This window comes from Aedes albopictus, chromosome 1, assembly GCF_035046485.1.
Source record: "Aedes albopictus strain Foshan chromosome 1, AalbF5, whole genome shotgun sequence".
Classification (NCBI taxonomy): Eukaryota; Metazoa; Arthropoda; class Insecta; order Diptera; family Culicidae; genus Aedes; species Aedes albopictus.
The window spans coordinates 264,513,798-264,530,853 of record NC_085136.1 but is presented as its reverse complement, the minus strand read 5'-3'; the positions used below and the strand labels follow the sequence as shown (position 1 = coordinate 264,530,853).

Sequence of the window (17,056 nt, the reverse complement as noted above, 5' to 3'; positions counted from 1 at the left end):
CGCTGCCTACATTATTGCGTTGAAGGGGCTGCCACCTTAGGTATAGCTTCCGGTGGAGGAGCATTTAATACTCAGCCGCTGGATGCCAGAGCAGACGCTGTTTGAGCCGCACCTCCTTGGTGAACAGACGCTCGAGACGTACCTCCTGAATTTAGCTGAAGTCAGAAGGACAACAGTGCCCAGGCTGCACTACCAGCTAAGCACACAACTCTTAGCTGGCCGTTCAAATATGTTTCTTTTTGAATTTGTAAACTCATGAATAGAACTATTACAAAGTTCTTTATAAAATATGTAGACCCCGGAAGACCTTGGATCTAAACTGCCCGGTATCACAGAAACAGAACTAATCAACCGTAGAGACCTTAGTTTAAAATTCGGCCGCTAGATGGCAAGTAGAGCCAATATGTTTCAAAACTCTTGCATCTCACGATCTTTAAAAACTAGGAGTGTGACATCAACAGCAAAATTAATCATCACGTGAAGTGCTAGCCGATGGTGATTCTTTTAGTTCAAAACATGTTCACTAGGTGGCGTTATAGTCAAAGCCTTCAGAGATTTTGTAGCTAGAAGCCCATAATAGCTAGAAGGATGCCAGAACTAGCCAACATTAGAGACCTTGATTCGATATTCGTCCGCTAGATGGTGTCCAACGATGGAAACTTTCTAACCCCTGAATTTCAAGAATCTGATAGCCAGAAGAATGGTGTCTTCAGCAATGTTGATTAACAGATAAAGAGCGATTACTGACAAGATGTGTGATAAATCATTTTCAGCACTGTCATGGTAATATCAGAGCAAGTTAGTCAAGGTTCCCCGATTTCAGCGCCCCTCCACTGGTGCATTCCCATGGATGAGTTCCTAGAGGAATCTCTGAAGGAACCGCTTGAGCAATTCCTGAAGGAACTGCTGGAACAACTTCTACAACCATCCATGGAAAAACTTTTGAAGCAATCCCTGCTGAAATTTCTAGAGTAATTCCAAGAATATTGAAGAAGTCTCTAAAGATGTTTCCGAAAGTATCGCTGAAGAAATTTCTGATCGGAATTGAAAAATAAAATCTGAAAAAAATCTAAATAACTTCCTGAAAGAATTTCTGAAAAAGGGATTTTTTAAGAATCTATACGTGGATTTTCTGAAGAAATTCCAGAAGATTACTTCCCTGAAGAAACACCTGGAACCCTTTAAAAATCCTAAACTTTTTTTTAATGAATTCCTGGAGAAAATCATGAAGGAATTTGTGAGAAAATACATATAGGAATACCCTGCGGAATTTCTGATGAAGTCTCTGAGTGAATTTCTGCAGGAACCTCTATAAGAGTGTCTTCCAGCCTTTCCATAAGAATCCTCAAAAGCATCTCCGAAATAATCTGTAGAAAAATTTCGGAAGGAATCCTTGGAGGATTTTCAAAGACTTTCATAAAAACATTTGGAGAAAGTTCTGGAAGAGAAATGTCTTGAAGGAATATCTAAAAGAATGTGAAGAAGTGTTGGGAATTTCCTTGATAATCTATTGTAGATTTTTCTATGCAATCCTTAGAGAACATCATTTAGAAAGCATCTGAGAAAATTTTGAAGGAGTTGTGAATTTCCGAGTCTCAATGTATCCGTGAATCATTTTCTATCCATGAATCCATGGAGTATTTTCACGAAATTTCATGGATGATTTTCTAGATGAATGCTTTGAAAAAATTCAGGAGAATTCTCCATGACAAAAAAAAAACTGAAGAAATTCGTAAATGAATTTCCAGAACAATCTATGCAAGATTTTTAAATGAATTCTCGAAGTATTTTCTGAAGAAATTCGTGCAACATTTTTGGAAGCTATCCGTACAAGACTTTCTTAAGGACTTGTTGGGGAAATTTCTGGAGAACATTGTAAAGTCCAAAGGAATCCCTAGAAGATTTTGTGAAATAATTTCCGATTGAATTTCTAAAGAATTTCCTGGATGATTTGTAAAAGAAACGTACGAGGAGTTTCCAAAGGAGTCTCTTAAAGAATTTCTTTAAGAATCTTTGGAATTTTTTTAAGGAGCTCGTGAAAGATTTTTAAAACGAATTCTAGGATGAGATTCAGCAAAAATCCAAGAAAGAATTATTGAAAAATCTGTGGATTTTTTTCAAAAGTAATCTTAGGATAAATTTGTAAAGAAATCTCTGGAGGAAAATCTGGAGATATTTCTGAAGAAATTATTAGTCTAATTTATAATAAAAGCAATGGGATTTTTTTCTGAAAGAATCCCACAAAAAAATTGTGAAGGAACCCTACGGTAAGGGTGGTAGTTTATAGGAATCCCTGAAGAAAATTTACGAATGGATCTCATAAATATTAAACATATTTATGAGATCCATTCGTGAATTTTCTGCAGGCATTCCCGGAGAAAGTTTTCGAATAAATCTTTGCAAGATCGTTTGAGAATGCTTAAAGAAATTTCCGATGGATTTTTCGGGAAAAAAAAATCTAGAAGTCTCAAAAAATAGGGTAAGTCCCTAAAGGATTTTCTTAAGAAATCCCTGAGGAATTTCTGCAGAAACTCATATGCAACTTTTTTACACAACTTCTCATGAAACTACTGGATTTCTGGAGAAATTTGAAGTTGTTGCGGAAATTTCTGGTGAAATTTTTGGACGAATTTCCAAAGATACCCCAGTACAAATGATTGAACGAACTTTTAAACATTTTCTGAAAAACTCTGGAATAGTTTTTGAAGGAATTACTGAAAATTTTATTAAAGGGGGATTGGAGAGAGATTGGATTTAAATGGAGAAATTTCTGTATAAACGTCCAAAGAAATTTCTGAAAACTCTGAACGAATTTTTGAAAGAATCCCTGGAGGAATTTCTGCTCAAATTCATGTATAATTGAAAAAAAATAAGGAGGAAATTCAGAAGATGTTTTGAAAGAACTCTTTGTGGATTTTGCAAAATAGTAGGAATTTCTAAATAAATCCCTGAAGAAAATTTCCGAATGAATCCATGGATGATTTTTTGAAGAATCCTTCAGGGATTTTTTTTTCGAATACTCGGACACATTTGCGGAGGAATTTTCTTTAGAAAGATTTTTAGAAGAGTTTCTGAAGATTTTTTGGTACATTCACTAAAGAAATCTCTAATAGGTTCACCAAATGAATGACTAAAGAAATTTCTGAATACATATCCGGAGAAATTTCTAAAGTAATTCCTGGATGAATTTCTCAAACAATCTCTGAAATGAATTGTGAAAAATCATGGAGGAATTGGTTAAGAAATTCATGCCAGATTTCGTAAAAGAATTCTTTATGACACTTCTGGAGGAACACTGAAAGATTTTTCTTCATTCTTCATTATTCTCAAATTTCCTCAAAATTCCTCAAATTTCTGAGAAGCCAATCTTTTAGTCAGTTTGTCGATGGACATCGCTGTTCATCCATAGAGTAGCAACGCGTACTCAGTCATCAGCAACAACTACATACGGCTATGGAACGGTCCCTCATCTTTCTTCAGCCCCCATCGACGCTCCTCATTTCCCCCATCCAAGCCAAACTATTGCCAAACCTCTTTTGTAAACGAGAGACGTAACAGAGAGGAGAACAAACAAAACAAAAAAAAATCACAGACCCCACTCTATCCGAAAACTCTGTGTGACTGTGAATCGCGCGCCGCGCTTCAAAGCTTCGACGAATCCGCGAACATCTCGCGCTGATGCTTCAGTTCAGCTTCAGCTACCCATAGCTTGGCAAGAAGGCAAGAGCGAGAAGACTTGCTGTTCCATCCTCAAACCGTCACCCACCAAATCAAACCGCCCCACGATATCTGGAGCAACATTTGAATAGGGCATACAAGCATTGGTAAACAATGACTTCACACGTCGCTCCGGAGCCCTCATCAGCTTATTCACAAAAACTAAGACCGTTATCAGATAGAGCAAACATCGATCTTTCGGATAACGGTGTTCATTTGCGTGGGCGGGTTGCTGTTATGCCCTATGGAGCGTTTTCGAAAAAAGACACAAGACCTCTTGGGCCCTTTTCAAATGTTGCTCCAGATATTTTTCTTTTTCCGCTCGACGGCCGCGCCGGCCACTCGATTGCACTACTACCCACAATAGTTAGTATAGTAGGTTGGTGCGCTGCGCTGCTAGTGCCGTATAGAAAGAGACGTACCCCTTCCACTTTTCGCGCGGTGCTCCAATTGAAAAATGGTGGAAACTGACGACCACACGATGACGACGATGACTGACCAGCAGAGCTGCCGCCTTTGTGAGCTCTTCAATAGCTTATAGTTGGTACGACGCCGTCGTCGTCGACGACGACGTCGAACTCGAAGATAATGATGCAGCGCGCAAAGTTTGATGGTGCAACTCCTCTAGCTGGCTGGGCTGCAAGCACCGGAGAATGCTCCTATTTGGTTGGATGCATTTCAAAGGGTTTCGCGTTGGGTGGACGACAGCCAGCGCAGCAAGAAGTGATACGGAGGAATTCGCGAGAAGCAAGCCCGAACAAGGATGCTCGCGCGAACCGCGAGCTAAGGACGATGGCGACGGCGGAGCACTGACGAAATTGGTCTTTCTAGAGCAGCCGCTTGGGTGGATTAGTTCATATTTGCTTTCAGGGATATAGGCTTGCTTTTTATTTCTCAATGCAAGAGGTAAACTTTTCCAATGAAAAATTTTGACTTTATTTCGCGAAACTGGCTTTTCAGTTGATGGATAGGAGATAGAGCTTACGAAAAAGGATAACTCCCACGTGAATTGGGCACTATCTTTTTTGAAAGGCAGATCCTTTTGTTGCTCGTTCTACACTTCGTTTAATTTGGAACGTGCTTGTTGGATTGGCCTGTAATTCCGCAGGAATCTGGCAGATGTCGATTGGAAAGCTTGTACTATTCTGTAGATGGTGATGACGTGCTTGAAGGATTTTTGGGTCTCCGATAAGATTTTCATGATACTAGAGAATTTTTGGAGCCCTGGATTGAATTATACAGTTCTGGAATACAGAGAGCTTTTTATAGTCTTATAAGGATCCACCGAGAACTCTAAGGAACGCTTTTACAAGGAATGAGTTCTTCAAAAGGCCCACTGTAGGAACTTCGAACAACTTCTTCAAATTTAGGCGTTCGACCAAACATAAACATCTCGGCATGGACCGCCACGAAACGGCACATCATCCGTGTCAACTCTGGGGCACCAGGTAACAATTTGATGCTGAATAATTGTTTTTTCCAACCATTTTAAAGCAGCCTTTATTTGAACAAAAGCTGAGCACAAGATGGTCAATCCTTTAAAGCCTGTATCCGCAAAAATCGGGACACAGAATTACAGCTGTAACTCTGCAATAGATACATTAAATTTGTTCAAATTTGGCATAATAACATCATAAGATGTGTTCATTCTACCTACAAAATTTCATGTGAATCGGTGCAGTACTTTTTGTTGTAGCAATGAAAGAGCAGAATGAGCGCCATTGAATTTTGTACAGCCCCTAGTTTTGCTTTTCAGCGCTGTAACTTTTGAATTTGGCAAAGGAAATGGCTGAAATTTTGAACATAACCCTCTCAATTTATATTAGTTGCATAGGCAAAATTTCAAGAAAATCGATGCACTATCAAGAATTTTATAGTCAAAACATGTATTGGGACTGATCGTGATTTTAGCCCCTCAGACATCAATTAGTCAGAACCCTTTATTGTTCCGATTATACTATTGAAAGTACTATACCAATAATCATTTAATTTTGCAGACATAAAATACACATAATCAGCTACCCTATGTGAAAATTTCATGAAAATTGGCAGAGAAATTCAAAATTTATAAATAGGCAAACAGCGCACATGAAAAACACGAAAATTTTTTACTAACACTCAGCCCTATCAACACCAGTAGCTTTCAAACCAATCGATCAAAGTTGATGAAATTTTGCAAAAAAGTGTCTCTATAAGTATCATAACTACTAACAAAATTTCATAATTTTCTTAATAGAACTTTAAACTGTAGCGTAAAATAACCATCTATTATGCGAATGAAAATTGGTCATGATTGTACAAAATGCTTAAAACCACGTATGTTTGTTTTTCATATACAGCTAAAAGTAATGCATCGATTTTTATGAAATTTTGCACAAACAATAAACATACACCAAAGAGTTCTCAGTCAATTATTTGGCCAATTTTACCGATTCATTACAGAGCTATAGCCGTACTTCTGTGTCCCGATTATTGCGGATACAGGCTTTATTCAGCCCCTAAGCATCTTATTTTGGTGATTTTATCCAACCTTAAGCTGGTTTGAGGTTCATAGAAAGGCTGATTTAAGGCTTAATATGCACTTAGTCAGCAATCATTTAAATTTATTGAATTTGGTTTAAAAAAACATTTTTTTTAACTTATTTTCACCATTTGCGGCTTTCCATTTACAGTAGGGATGCTTCAGAATATAGAAATTTTTCTATGGGAAAACTGGGAATTGAACTCAGAACTCTTGATTTATAGTCACTCACCTTATCAATTACACCACACACAAATGCATACATATCCTCGAAAACGAGAGCATCGCTGGTTGAAACTGAATAATCAAGAACTTAAGTTGAACTAAAGCTGTATAGAGGTTGAAGAAGCTATGTGAACACTGTGAAAACACTGCTAGGGACAGCCATCAAAAATATTTTATTAAAGGTTGAACAACAGATGATTAATTATGCATATTGGTGTACGTTTTAACGCTGGTTAATAATATTCTATTCAACTTGATATTCAGCTATCTATGTATTGCTGATTAAAGAGGTTGAACAAGCAATACTTCAGAGCAATATTCAGATGTCATTTTATGCAGTCACTGCCACCATTAACCAGCCAATGTTCAGCTAATATTCTCACTATTCAGCATTCATTGTTACTGGGGTAGCTATCTGAAGCATTAAGTTCAACAAGGCTTCCGGGGGTGATCGCTCAATGCTAACTCCATGCTATCCGGGCAGATGTTGTATCACGTAGACCAAATTTTGGCCATCTCAGACCCCCCTCCACCTCCGTATACTTTCGTCCATACAAAAATTTTAAAATATGCATGGAGCATAGACTTTGGCCCGACACTCCCCCCTCCTCCCAAAGAGTCTACGTGGTTCATGAATGGTCCCTTCTCTGTAATATCTGGGACACCACGACTCCAACTCGGCCAACTTGATGCAAGGCGTCTTCGTGAAGGTTCCCAAGAAGGGGGATCACACTGTGTGCGACACCTGACGATGCATCGTGTTATTGTGTATTGTTCCCAAAGTTCTATGCAAAGTTATCTTAAATCGGATACAGAAGATCGGATGTACGCGACTCTCGGGCGGCAGCAGGCAGGATTCCGTACAGGAAGATCATGTGCGGACCTTACCCAAGAAATATTTGGATGACCAACAATTCTTGTAGAGGTTTTGAAAACCCTTAAAAAATCTTACACCTTTCATTTGGGTTTTATGATGGTTCTGAGAACCTCTTCAAGTCTATTTGAGTTAAACATGTTTCTAGGGTATTGTCACGCTCCGTATCATCCTAATGCAGGTCAACGAATTCCAACGGGCCCCTCTTTTTGGTGTTAATCGAATACGAAAAAACTTTCGATCGTCAAACCAAGAAAATCTGTGGTGCCCTGAGACGCAAAAGAGTTTCAGATAAAATCGTCAACCACATTGAAGCGCATTTACGTGACTTTTACATGCAGAGTACTACAAACCGGAGCCTTGTTTCTGATCGCAATCGACGAGATCATAGTGGGGGCGATTGACCGTGCACCGAATCGAATCGTTGGACTACTTTGGCAGCTCATCACTATTTGCACAGCTAAGCGACCTGGACGAAACCTTATCTGCTCCCAAATAACATTTTAAGTATTATTGTGCTCTATAAGAGATTTTCTCCAGTTAGCCTAGTGGTTAAGGCTATGGATCGCCAATCCGGAGACGGCGCGTTCGATTCCCGTTCCGGTCAGGAAAATTTTCTAGACTCCCTGGGCATAGGGTATCATTGCCCTTGCCTCACACTAAACAAATTCATGCAATGCCCGGCAAAGAAAGCCCTTCAATTAACCCATTAACGCCCGAATTATGCCACAATCACAGTAGATGTCTGATTTTTCCTGGAGTACCTCAACCCCATAAAAGAAAGTTATTGTAGTCATTTAAACGGTGAAACTTTCGTTTTAATACACAGTGGGGCATATGCACGTGAAACGTTGAAAAAATATTTTTCTATTTTTTTTTTGCGCAGCTACCTTATTTCTATGAGCTTTGTAAATCTATTTTAGATGACCGATCATGATGCAAGGAATAGTTGATATTCTCTGAATAAAAAATGTTTAGTTTGAAATGTTCCAGAGAGGGTTTACATTAGTAATAACTAAAAAAATCTACTATTAGTTTTTCAATGGATAGTTTGCAACAGTTTTGAGGCATTCCAATACGCATCTTTCTTATAATTTCTATATATAATAAGTTGACATTCGGCATTCTAGTAGTATATCCTGCTCACCGTATCGTTCTGGTTTTGGCAACCGCAGAGCGTAGCGAGCACGTGGCTCACCCTCTGCCGCCACACACCGTTATCTTGTTCAGCGCCAAAGATTATCCTTAGCACTCCTTAGCACTTACTAAGTTGTGAATAGTGGTCTAGGCATTCAAGTCTCTAATCAAATTGCTGGGCGCTAATTGATCAAATTACGTTCAATTTATCGATCTACAGCTATTTTGCATGAAGCCGACCAATTAGTAGGTCAGCTCCAGAGGCACGTCCCACCCAAACGAATGTTTTTGAGATGAGAGTCACAATGAACCCGAGTAAAGATAACAAATTAATAGCACATAGCGCGTTATCGAAAATAACGTTATCATTGAGTTCAAGTTGATAACTAATTATACTATACTATACTATATTTTGTTCAATATTATATTTAGTTATCAATATGAAATAAGACGGCTGTTTGACGCCTAGTTGGTTTTGCTATCAATCAGTAGCCATGCAGTTCTATTTTATTGTAAAAACTACTTTACCAATGTTAGTTCAGAATTTTTAGAACCCACTTGCGCTACCTAGCGGACAAACCTACAACCAACTGATTCACTATCAGATAGCTTTTGTTGTCCTGATCAACTTTGTCGAAGTCAAAATTCTTCTATGTAGTCGGTTTCTCGAGATACAGGAGTTCAAAATTTTTAGAGCTCACTAGCGCCATCCATCGGATAAACTCAGAACCAACCATATCACTATCCGTTAGGCCTTGATGTACTGATCAACTTTGCCGACGACGAAATTCTTCTCTGTAGTCTGATTCTCAAGATACAGAATTTCAGAATTTGTAGGGCTCACTATCGCCACCTAGCGGATAAGCCTGGAATGAACTAGTTAACTATCTGTTAGCCCTTGATGTACTGATCAACTTTGCTGAAGAAGATTTTTTTTCTACGAAGCTTGATTTTCGAGATTCTGCAGCTGAGAATTTCTAAAACTCACTAGCGCTACCTAGCGGATAAACCTTTATACAACTTGTTCACTATCGGATAGCTTGTGATGTTCTGATCGGCCTTACCGAAGACGAAATTTTTCTATGCAGTCTGATTTTCGAGATACAGAGGTTCAAAATTTTTAAAACTTACTTGCGCCACCTAGCGGACAAACCCACATCCAACTAGTTGACTATCGGATAGCTGTTGATGTCCTGATCAACCTTGCCAAAGACGAAATTCTTCTATGTAGTTGGATTCTCGAGATACAGAGGTTTAAATTTTTTAGGACTCAATAGCGTCACCTAACGGATTAACCCAGAACCAACTCGTTCACTATCGGATAGCTATTGATGTCCTGATCAACCTTGGCGAAGACAAAATTCTTCTATGTAGTCGGATTCTCGAGATACAGAGGTTTAATTTTTTTAGGACTCACTAGCGCCACCTGACGGATAAACCTAGAACCAACTAGTTCACTATCGGTCCTGATCAACTTTGCTGAAGACGAAATTTTTCTATGTAGTTTGATTCTCAAGGTACGATCGCGACGATATTGGCAATGGCTATTGACGAAACACCTATCAAAGCACAATGTTTTATGATCACTAGCGCCACGTACTGGAGCGTTAATAACTGTGGGTTAATAACTGTGGAAGTGCTCAAAGAACACTAAGCTGAAGATAGGCAAGCCAAGTTCCATTCCAGTAGGAACGTAAAGCCATACAGAAGAAGAAGAAGAAATAACAGTGACAGTGATGACTCAATTTCACAGCTATCGTGTACGCTCAGGTGAGTTGCGTAAGACGCCAACAAACCTATCTCACCAGATACGCAGAAACAGTGTGAAATTTATGATCCATTTTCGGTGATTCGGTGAAATAGCCATGAGGTATCACATGGCTGCCTCACAATTGGCAGACCAAGGACTTGCGGGAGGTGTCATGGGCGTTCCATGGGATATGTTTTAAGGGGTGCCAGGAGCTTTCAGGCAGGTTCCATAAGGTTTCAGGGGGTCCCAGAAAGTTTCAGTGGTATTCCTAGAGGTTTTAGAGGGTCACAGGGAATATCAAGGGCGTTCCACGCGATTCCAGAAGCGTTCCAGCCCGAGGAGTTTCTAGAGAATTGTAGGTTTTTAGAGAACAATATATAAATTTTGCGCCTTAGTCTAAGGTTTCTAGTTTTCAGTTAATGAGTCGATTGAGATAATTTTAAACCGCTAATGATTATGATTGTTATAGTTATATAATTGTATAAAGAGTAAAAATAAGGCTCCTCATTTTAACCTGTAATTCGATACGCTTCACCCACTGTCCAAAAAATTGGCCGTAAGAAAGGCTGATATAGTCTACCCTTTTCCAAGGGAAACCCCTTTCTTAAAAATCAAGCTCCACAACCCTGAGAAAAGGATGAAGTTCTGGGTGCCTCCACATCGATATCATGCACCCGCAGCTTTTCCGTTTCTTTGGTTTCGTGTGTCTGTCGATGTTTGGGGAGTGATGTTTTGTGTTTGCTTTTTTTCGAATTTTGTTTGGATCGATACCAAAAGAATGGATACACCTTAGAACCCCATGCATGTATGACGACGGTGGTTCCAAGGTTCGAAGGCCTTTTCACCCATATTTTTTGCCGCGAATGAACATGCATTCGGTGCCCTGAAGAGAGTGCATGCCAATTGCACATACATACGTACATAGGCTGCTGACACTGGGCCAAGTGTTGATAAGCTGAAATGGGATCGACTGGTGGGCTGGCAGCAGAGACGGTGCAGGGGGATGCACTTCGAGTTGAATGCATTTTCGTGAACTCGTCGTGGGCTCACAATTGAAGTGTAGAAAAAAAAAAGAACCAACAACTACTAGTACAACTGTTAAGGCGATAATGTTTCGTGATTGTCTGGAATTGGAAGCGATAGGCACACTTTGGTTGGTTATGACCTGGTGGAATTGAGTGCATGTTAAAAGTCGCGCTATGCATTTTTAGTGCATTTGCTGAAGTTCCAACCATTGAAGTTTGTTGTTCAGTTGGTCTGATTCTGAAGAAAGCGCCACGTTGATTGGAGTCTTTCACAATACCTACTCAAATAGATTCAAGGCGTTTTTGAAACAATCGTTAAATCAAAATTAGTCGAATTGGTTCTAAGGCGGTTTTCAGAACCACTTCGTAGCCAATTGGATTTGAAACTGATGCTTGATCTGATCTCTGATCCAACACCACTAAACCTGGGTCAAACCTCATTCACTATTGTACAATCGATTTGAAACATTCAGCTCGTTGAACTTATTTGAAGGTGTACATAGAATTTTTTAGTAAGAATCATTATAAAACCAAAATAAAACATTTGGTTTTGTGACGGTTTTCACTACCGCCTTCATATCTACACATGTAGTTTGCAAGATCTTTGAGTTTTCCTGGCCAGTTTTTCTTCACATTTTTCCCACTATGCACAACAATCAAGAACCCATCGGAACAATTAACCGCTCCGGAAACCAAAATACTTCCCTCGTTTATTTCCGCCACAGCCGGGGTTTTGCGGGGTAGCACTTGTGTGTGGTGCATTGCAAACCTTCGTGTGCTTTGCACCTATCAACGTCGCCACCACTACCACCGTAAACGGTGGTGAAGAAAACTTTTCAATTCTTTTGACGTGCACCGATGACGACGTGCACTTTATTGGCCCGCGAGTCGGCGGCATCCAAGAAAACGCTATGATTTTACCCAGTTTAAATTGGGGAGAGGTGGGGTAAACCAATTTCTGGAAGAATTCCTGGAGGAGCTCCTGAAGGTATCCTTGGAGGAATTTCTGAAGGAATCCTTGGAGGAATTCCTGAAGGAATCCTTGGAGGAATTCCTGAAGTTATTTCTGGAAGAGTTTCTGAAAGAATCCCTAGAGGAACTCCTGGAGGAATTCCCGAAGGAATCCCTAGAAGAATTTCTGAAGGAATCCCTAGAGGGATTCCTGAAGGAATCCCTGGAGGAATTCCTGAAGGAATCCCTGGAGGAATTCCTGAAGGAATCCCTGGAGGAATTCCTGAAGGAATCCCTGGAGGAATTCCTGAAGGAATCCCTGGAGGAATTCCTAAAAAACCCTGGACGAATTCTTGAAGGACTCCCTGAAGAAATTTCTGAAGAGATCCCTGGACGCTATGATTTTACCCAGTTCAAATTGAGGAGAGGTGGGGTAAACCAATTTCTGGAAGAATTCCTGGAGGAGCTTCTGAAGGAATCCTTGGAGGAATTCCTGAAGGAACCTCTGGATGAATTCCTGAAGAAATCCCGAGAAGAATTCCTGGAGGAATACCTGAAGGAATCCCTAGAGAAATTTCTAAAGGAATCCCTAGAGGAATTTCTGAAAGGATCCCTGGAGGAGTTCCTGAAGGAATCCCTGGAGGAATTCCTGAAGGAATCCCTGGAGGAATTCCTGAAGGAATACCTGGAGGAATTCCTAAAAAACCCTGGACGAATTCTTGGATGAATCCTTGAAGAAATTTCTGAAGAAATCCCTGGACTAATCCCGGGAGCAATTCCTGAAGGAAGTTCAGTAGGAATCCCTAGAGGAATTCCTGAAAGAATCCCTGGAGCAGCTCCTTAAGGAATCCCTGAAGGAACTCCTGACGGAATCCTTGCAGAAACTCCTGAAAGAAAACCTGGAGAAATTCCTGAAGAAATCCCTGGAGGAATTCATGAAGGAATCCCTGGAGGAATTTCTGAAGGAATCCCTGGAGGAACTCCTGAAGGAATCCCTGGAGGAATTCCTGAAGGAATCCCTGGAGGAATTCCTGAAGGAATCCCTGGAGGAATTCCTGAAGGAATCCCTGGAGGAATTCCTTAAGGAATCCCTGGAGGAATTCCTGAAGGAATCCCTGAAAGAATTCCCGAAAGAATCCCTGGAGGAATTCCTGAAAAAAATCCTGGAAGAATTCCTGAAGGAATCCTTGGAGGAACTCTTGAAGGAATCCCTGGAAGAACTCCTGAAGGAATCCCTGGAGGAATTCATGAAGAAATCCCTGGAAGAATTCCTGAAGGAATCCCTGGAGGAACTCCTGAAGGAATCCTTGGATGAAATCCTCAAAGAAAACATTCGGAGTTCCATTCGCCACAACGGCGCATTTTGTACAGATTCCCCACCTACGGGGAGAAAGGAGATCCACGACATGAAAGGTGGAAACGCGATCAAAGACAGGTGGCGACGCCTACGAATCACGCCACCCATGTTCAAAAATGAAGAAAAAAAAATTGAACGAAAATGGAAAAACATTCCGCCATTTGAGAATCGTCACGATTTCCCCGATTGCCGATGAGCATTTTCGTGACTTCTCGCCTCGAACTCGAAGACGTCAAATCAATCAACTGTCTGTCACATGGTGAAGAACTGAAGAACTCGCGCGTGAGTTCCTTTTGCTTTCTGTCTGACAACCGATCGAAATCGAAGTGATGAGCACTTAATTGCCTTGTCGCGCCGTCCGGAGAGAACGACGACGTTGCTTGAGACGATGCGCTGTTATTTATTGCTTGCATTTTCCTTGACGATTTATTTATTCTTTTATTTCGAGTGATGAGAGATTGAATCAGAAAAAAGGGTACTCACCTGGCTGTTTTGGTTATCTTCGGGTACAAGTCGAATCGGTTGATTTGAATGTGGGATAATCTGCAACGAGCGAGAAACGGTTAGAGATGCCGAGAAATTGATGGGGTTCGGTTGTGAGAAGATTACGTTTTTTTAGCTTTGTTAGGTTCGAACTCAACATAAATAAAAATTAAGAATTTGTCGTTAACTTTTCCTTCTCATAAAATCGTAAGAAGTTTACAAACATTCGTTGTTTTTTTTTGTATGAACGGCCGAAAATGTCCCTAACACTGGTTCTCTTCTTTAGCCTACTGCGTTTTATTGCAATTTGCGCTTCGTTTTGTCACAGAAAGCAAACATTCTAATCGGAATAGGCTCTTGGGGGAGGCAGAATAAACGGTACTGCTGGAGCGCGCCCTTGCGGACAGTAGCGCAACGGGCGTGCGTGTGATAAACTCTTATAAGAGCAGCTGTGCAGCATGTGAAGCAGCACAGCACACAACGAAATGATGATCGTTGCGGAACGGTGGGTTGCATACATGCCGGCGGACAAAGATGGACGGTGTAATGGAGTGGGGTGAGTTATCCAATTAGAATGGGTATGGAAACAAAAAGAAATCAAAACTCCAATGAGACTGCACGGCTAAATCGAATATGAATACGTGAGTGTGATCTTGATTTTGAGAAAACACTACAAAGGGTTCTCCTATAAGAATGTATCAGAGAAGAGATTGAGAATTTCATTGTTTAATTATTATTACTAAAAAAATCTAAATGCGAAATACTACATGAATATATGAATGAAGAATTTAAATTAAATTATGACTATGATTATTGATTGCATTGGTTTCAAGTATTGTGATTTAGACGTACATACTAAAATTTGTTTGAAACAACGAACCGTTCTATTCACTTGAGAATTTGTTGATTTTAAACGGAATTTAGTTGATTCAAGCCAGTGTTTTTTGTTTACATCTAACTTGTATTTCGTATGTTTAATTTCATCAATATGTAGTAAACCAATTCACGGTGTCTACCCATAAGACAAAATGAAACTGACACATTTTCACATACCTCCATCCCTCTAAGTGTGACGTAATTTATGGATGACCCCTTATAATAGGGAATATAAAAGTAATAATATAAAATTTTAAATAATGAAACAAAATTAAACATCAAAATAAATAACTTGAAAGCAACGAATGTACATGAATTCTTGTTCACTTTGCCGTAACGTACACACTGGATCGAAGCCTGCTCTCTAGTGTTCTATTTATGTGTACGTCACCCTCAGCATGGTCCTGCTCAATGGGAGCTTGCACGCTGACGTCATCATTGTCTCCTTCTCTTTCGTTCCTTCGGCGTCGGTCCATAAAGCCGTCCTTACCCTCAAAAAAAAATTGAGGGCAATGTTTACAAATCGTATGAGAATTCGATGAGGTTATGTTTTTGATGCAAGCCTTTATACCTGCGCATACTGCCGTTCTACCCACCAGGGTGCGATGACGTCACGTTTTCGATTCCCGCATCTTGTACCAATGTTTAGGGAACTCAAATGCATTGTCAATGGGGGAACCCAATTGATGTTGGCTGCAAACAATCCTATTGGGTGGGAATAGGGATGTCATATACGTGGTTCTACCCATGTTCTATGTAATAAGGGGTCTCCAGTTAGCCTAGTGGTTAAGGCGCCAATCCGGAGACGGTGGGTTCGATTCCCGTCCTGATCGGGAAAATTAGTTCGACTCCCTGGGCATATAGTGCATTCATGCAATGGCTGGCAATGAAAGCCCTCCAATGAATAACTGTGGAAGTGCTCAAAGAACACTAAGTTGGAGAGAGGCAGGCCCAGTCCCAGTTGGAACGTAGAGCCATATAGAAGAAGAAGAAGATGTATATCCCATATAACATGGGACAATTATGCGAAGAACGGCAGTTTACCCATTAAGCCAATGGGTCCTATGTGTATAAATTATGTTTTCGATTTGATATTTTCACCATAAAATCCCTGAAACCAAATATTAAAAAACATTTAGCAATAACTCTCTCAAGGACTCCATCATATAATGATCCCAAGAATGTCTAATGATTTTTGACGCAAATTATTCCAAAAATTTCACAAAAACTTAAAGAAATTCAACATGAAATAGTTAAATTGTTCTGCTATTTTTTTATACTGTCAAACTTATTCTGCTGAAATCTTCATAAATAAGTTTTCCACATTCTTGTATCGATCAAAAAATTGGAAAATATTAAAATAGTCCATTTTACGAGCCGATTTTATGAATGAATTTTGACAGGAGGTAGCGTCCAATAACCCGTGAAAATCAATATCATCATCAACATTGTTGTCACTTCGTAAAATGGCTGGACAGTACTGGATAGAAAACAAAAACGCATTGGCCGATTTTTATACCAAATGCTAAAGTTTGGAACTCTGAATCTCAGCTTCTAGAGCATAGATTGACTTCAAATTCCAATTGGACACTCTTGATAACTTGAAGTTTAACTTGTTAAGACCTATTAGACTATTCCATGCCCGATTTGAAATGTTATGGCAAATTTCTTATTTTGCGCAAAATTTTGGTTTTGGAATAATTCTGAAATTAGAATATTTAGACAAATATGTTCTTCTACAAAGTTGATCAGTCTATCTAGGCACATAACTTTTCTGGACAAACTGCCAAGGTAACAATTTGATGCTGTACAAACGTTTCTCCAACTATTTTAAACCAGCCTTCATTTGAACAAAAGCTGAACACAAGAGGTATAATCCTTTATTCAGCTTCTAATACATCTAATTTTGGTGATTTTACTTTTATTCAACCTTTAGCTGATTTGGTGTTCATTGAAAGGCTGTTTTCAGGCTTATTATGCGCACAATCAGTAATCATGTATATTTAGTAATTATGTAAAAATAAAAATAAAAACACATTTGTGAGCCTATGTTTAACCCTCGAGCAGTTGCGTCTTCGACTACCTGCAACGACACGCTCACGCTGTGTATCACAAGCGTGCATTTTTCATGGTGCGTGTA

The 17,056-nt window shown here is 39.7% G+C and overlaps 1 protein-coding gene across 10 annotated transcripts in view; it reads right to left on the bottom strand.

Annotated features, from left to right (window-relative positions):
- LOC109398973 (homeobox protein prospero) overlaps positions 1-17,056 on the bottom strand; it is a 365,719-nt gene that overhangs the window by 248,291 nt on the left and 100,372 nt on the right. For 9 of the 10 annotated variants that reach the window (XR_009996504.1, XM_062846727.1, XM_029876692.2 and 6 more), the window contains exon 2: positions 14,041-14,100. The gene's annotated coding sequence lies outside the window, so the exon portion shown is untranslated. Of the gene's footprint in view, positions 1-14,040; positions 14,101-14,166; positions 14,326-17,056 lie in introns of those variants that run through there. The other variant, XM_062846728.1, reaches the window with a different exon arrangement.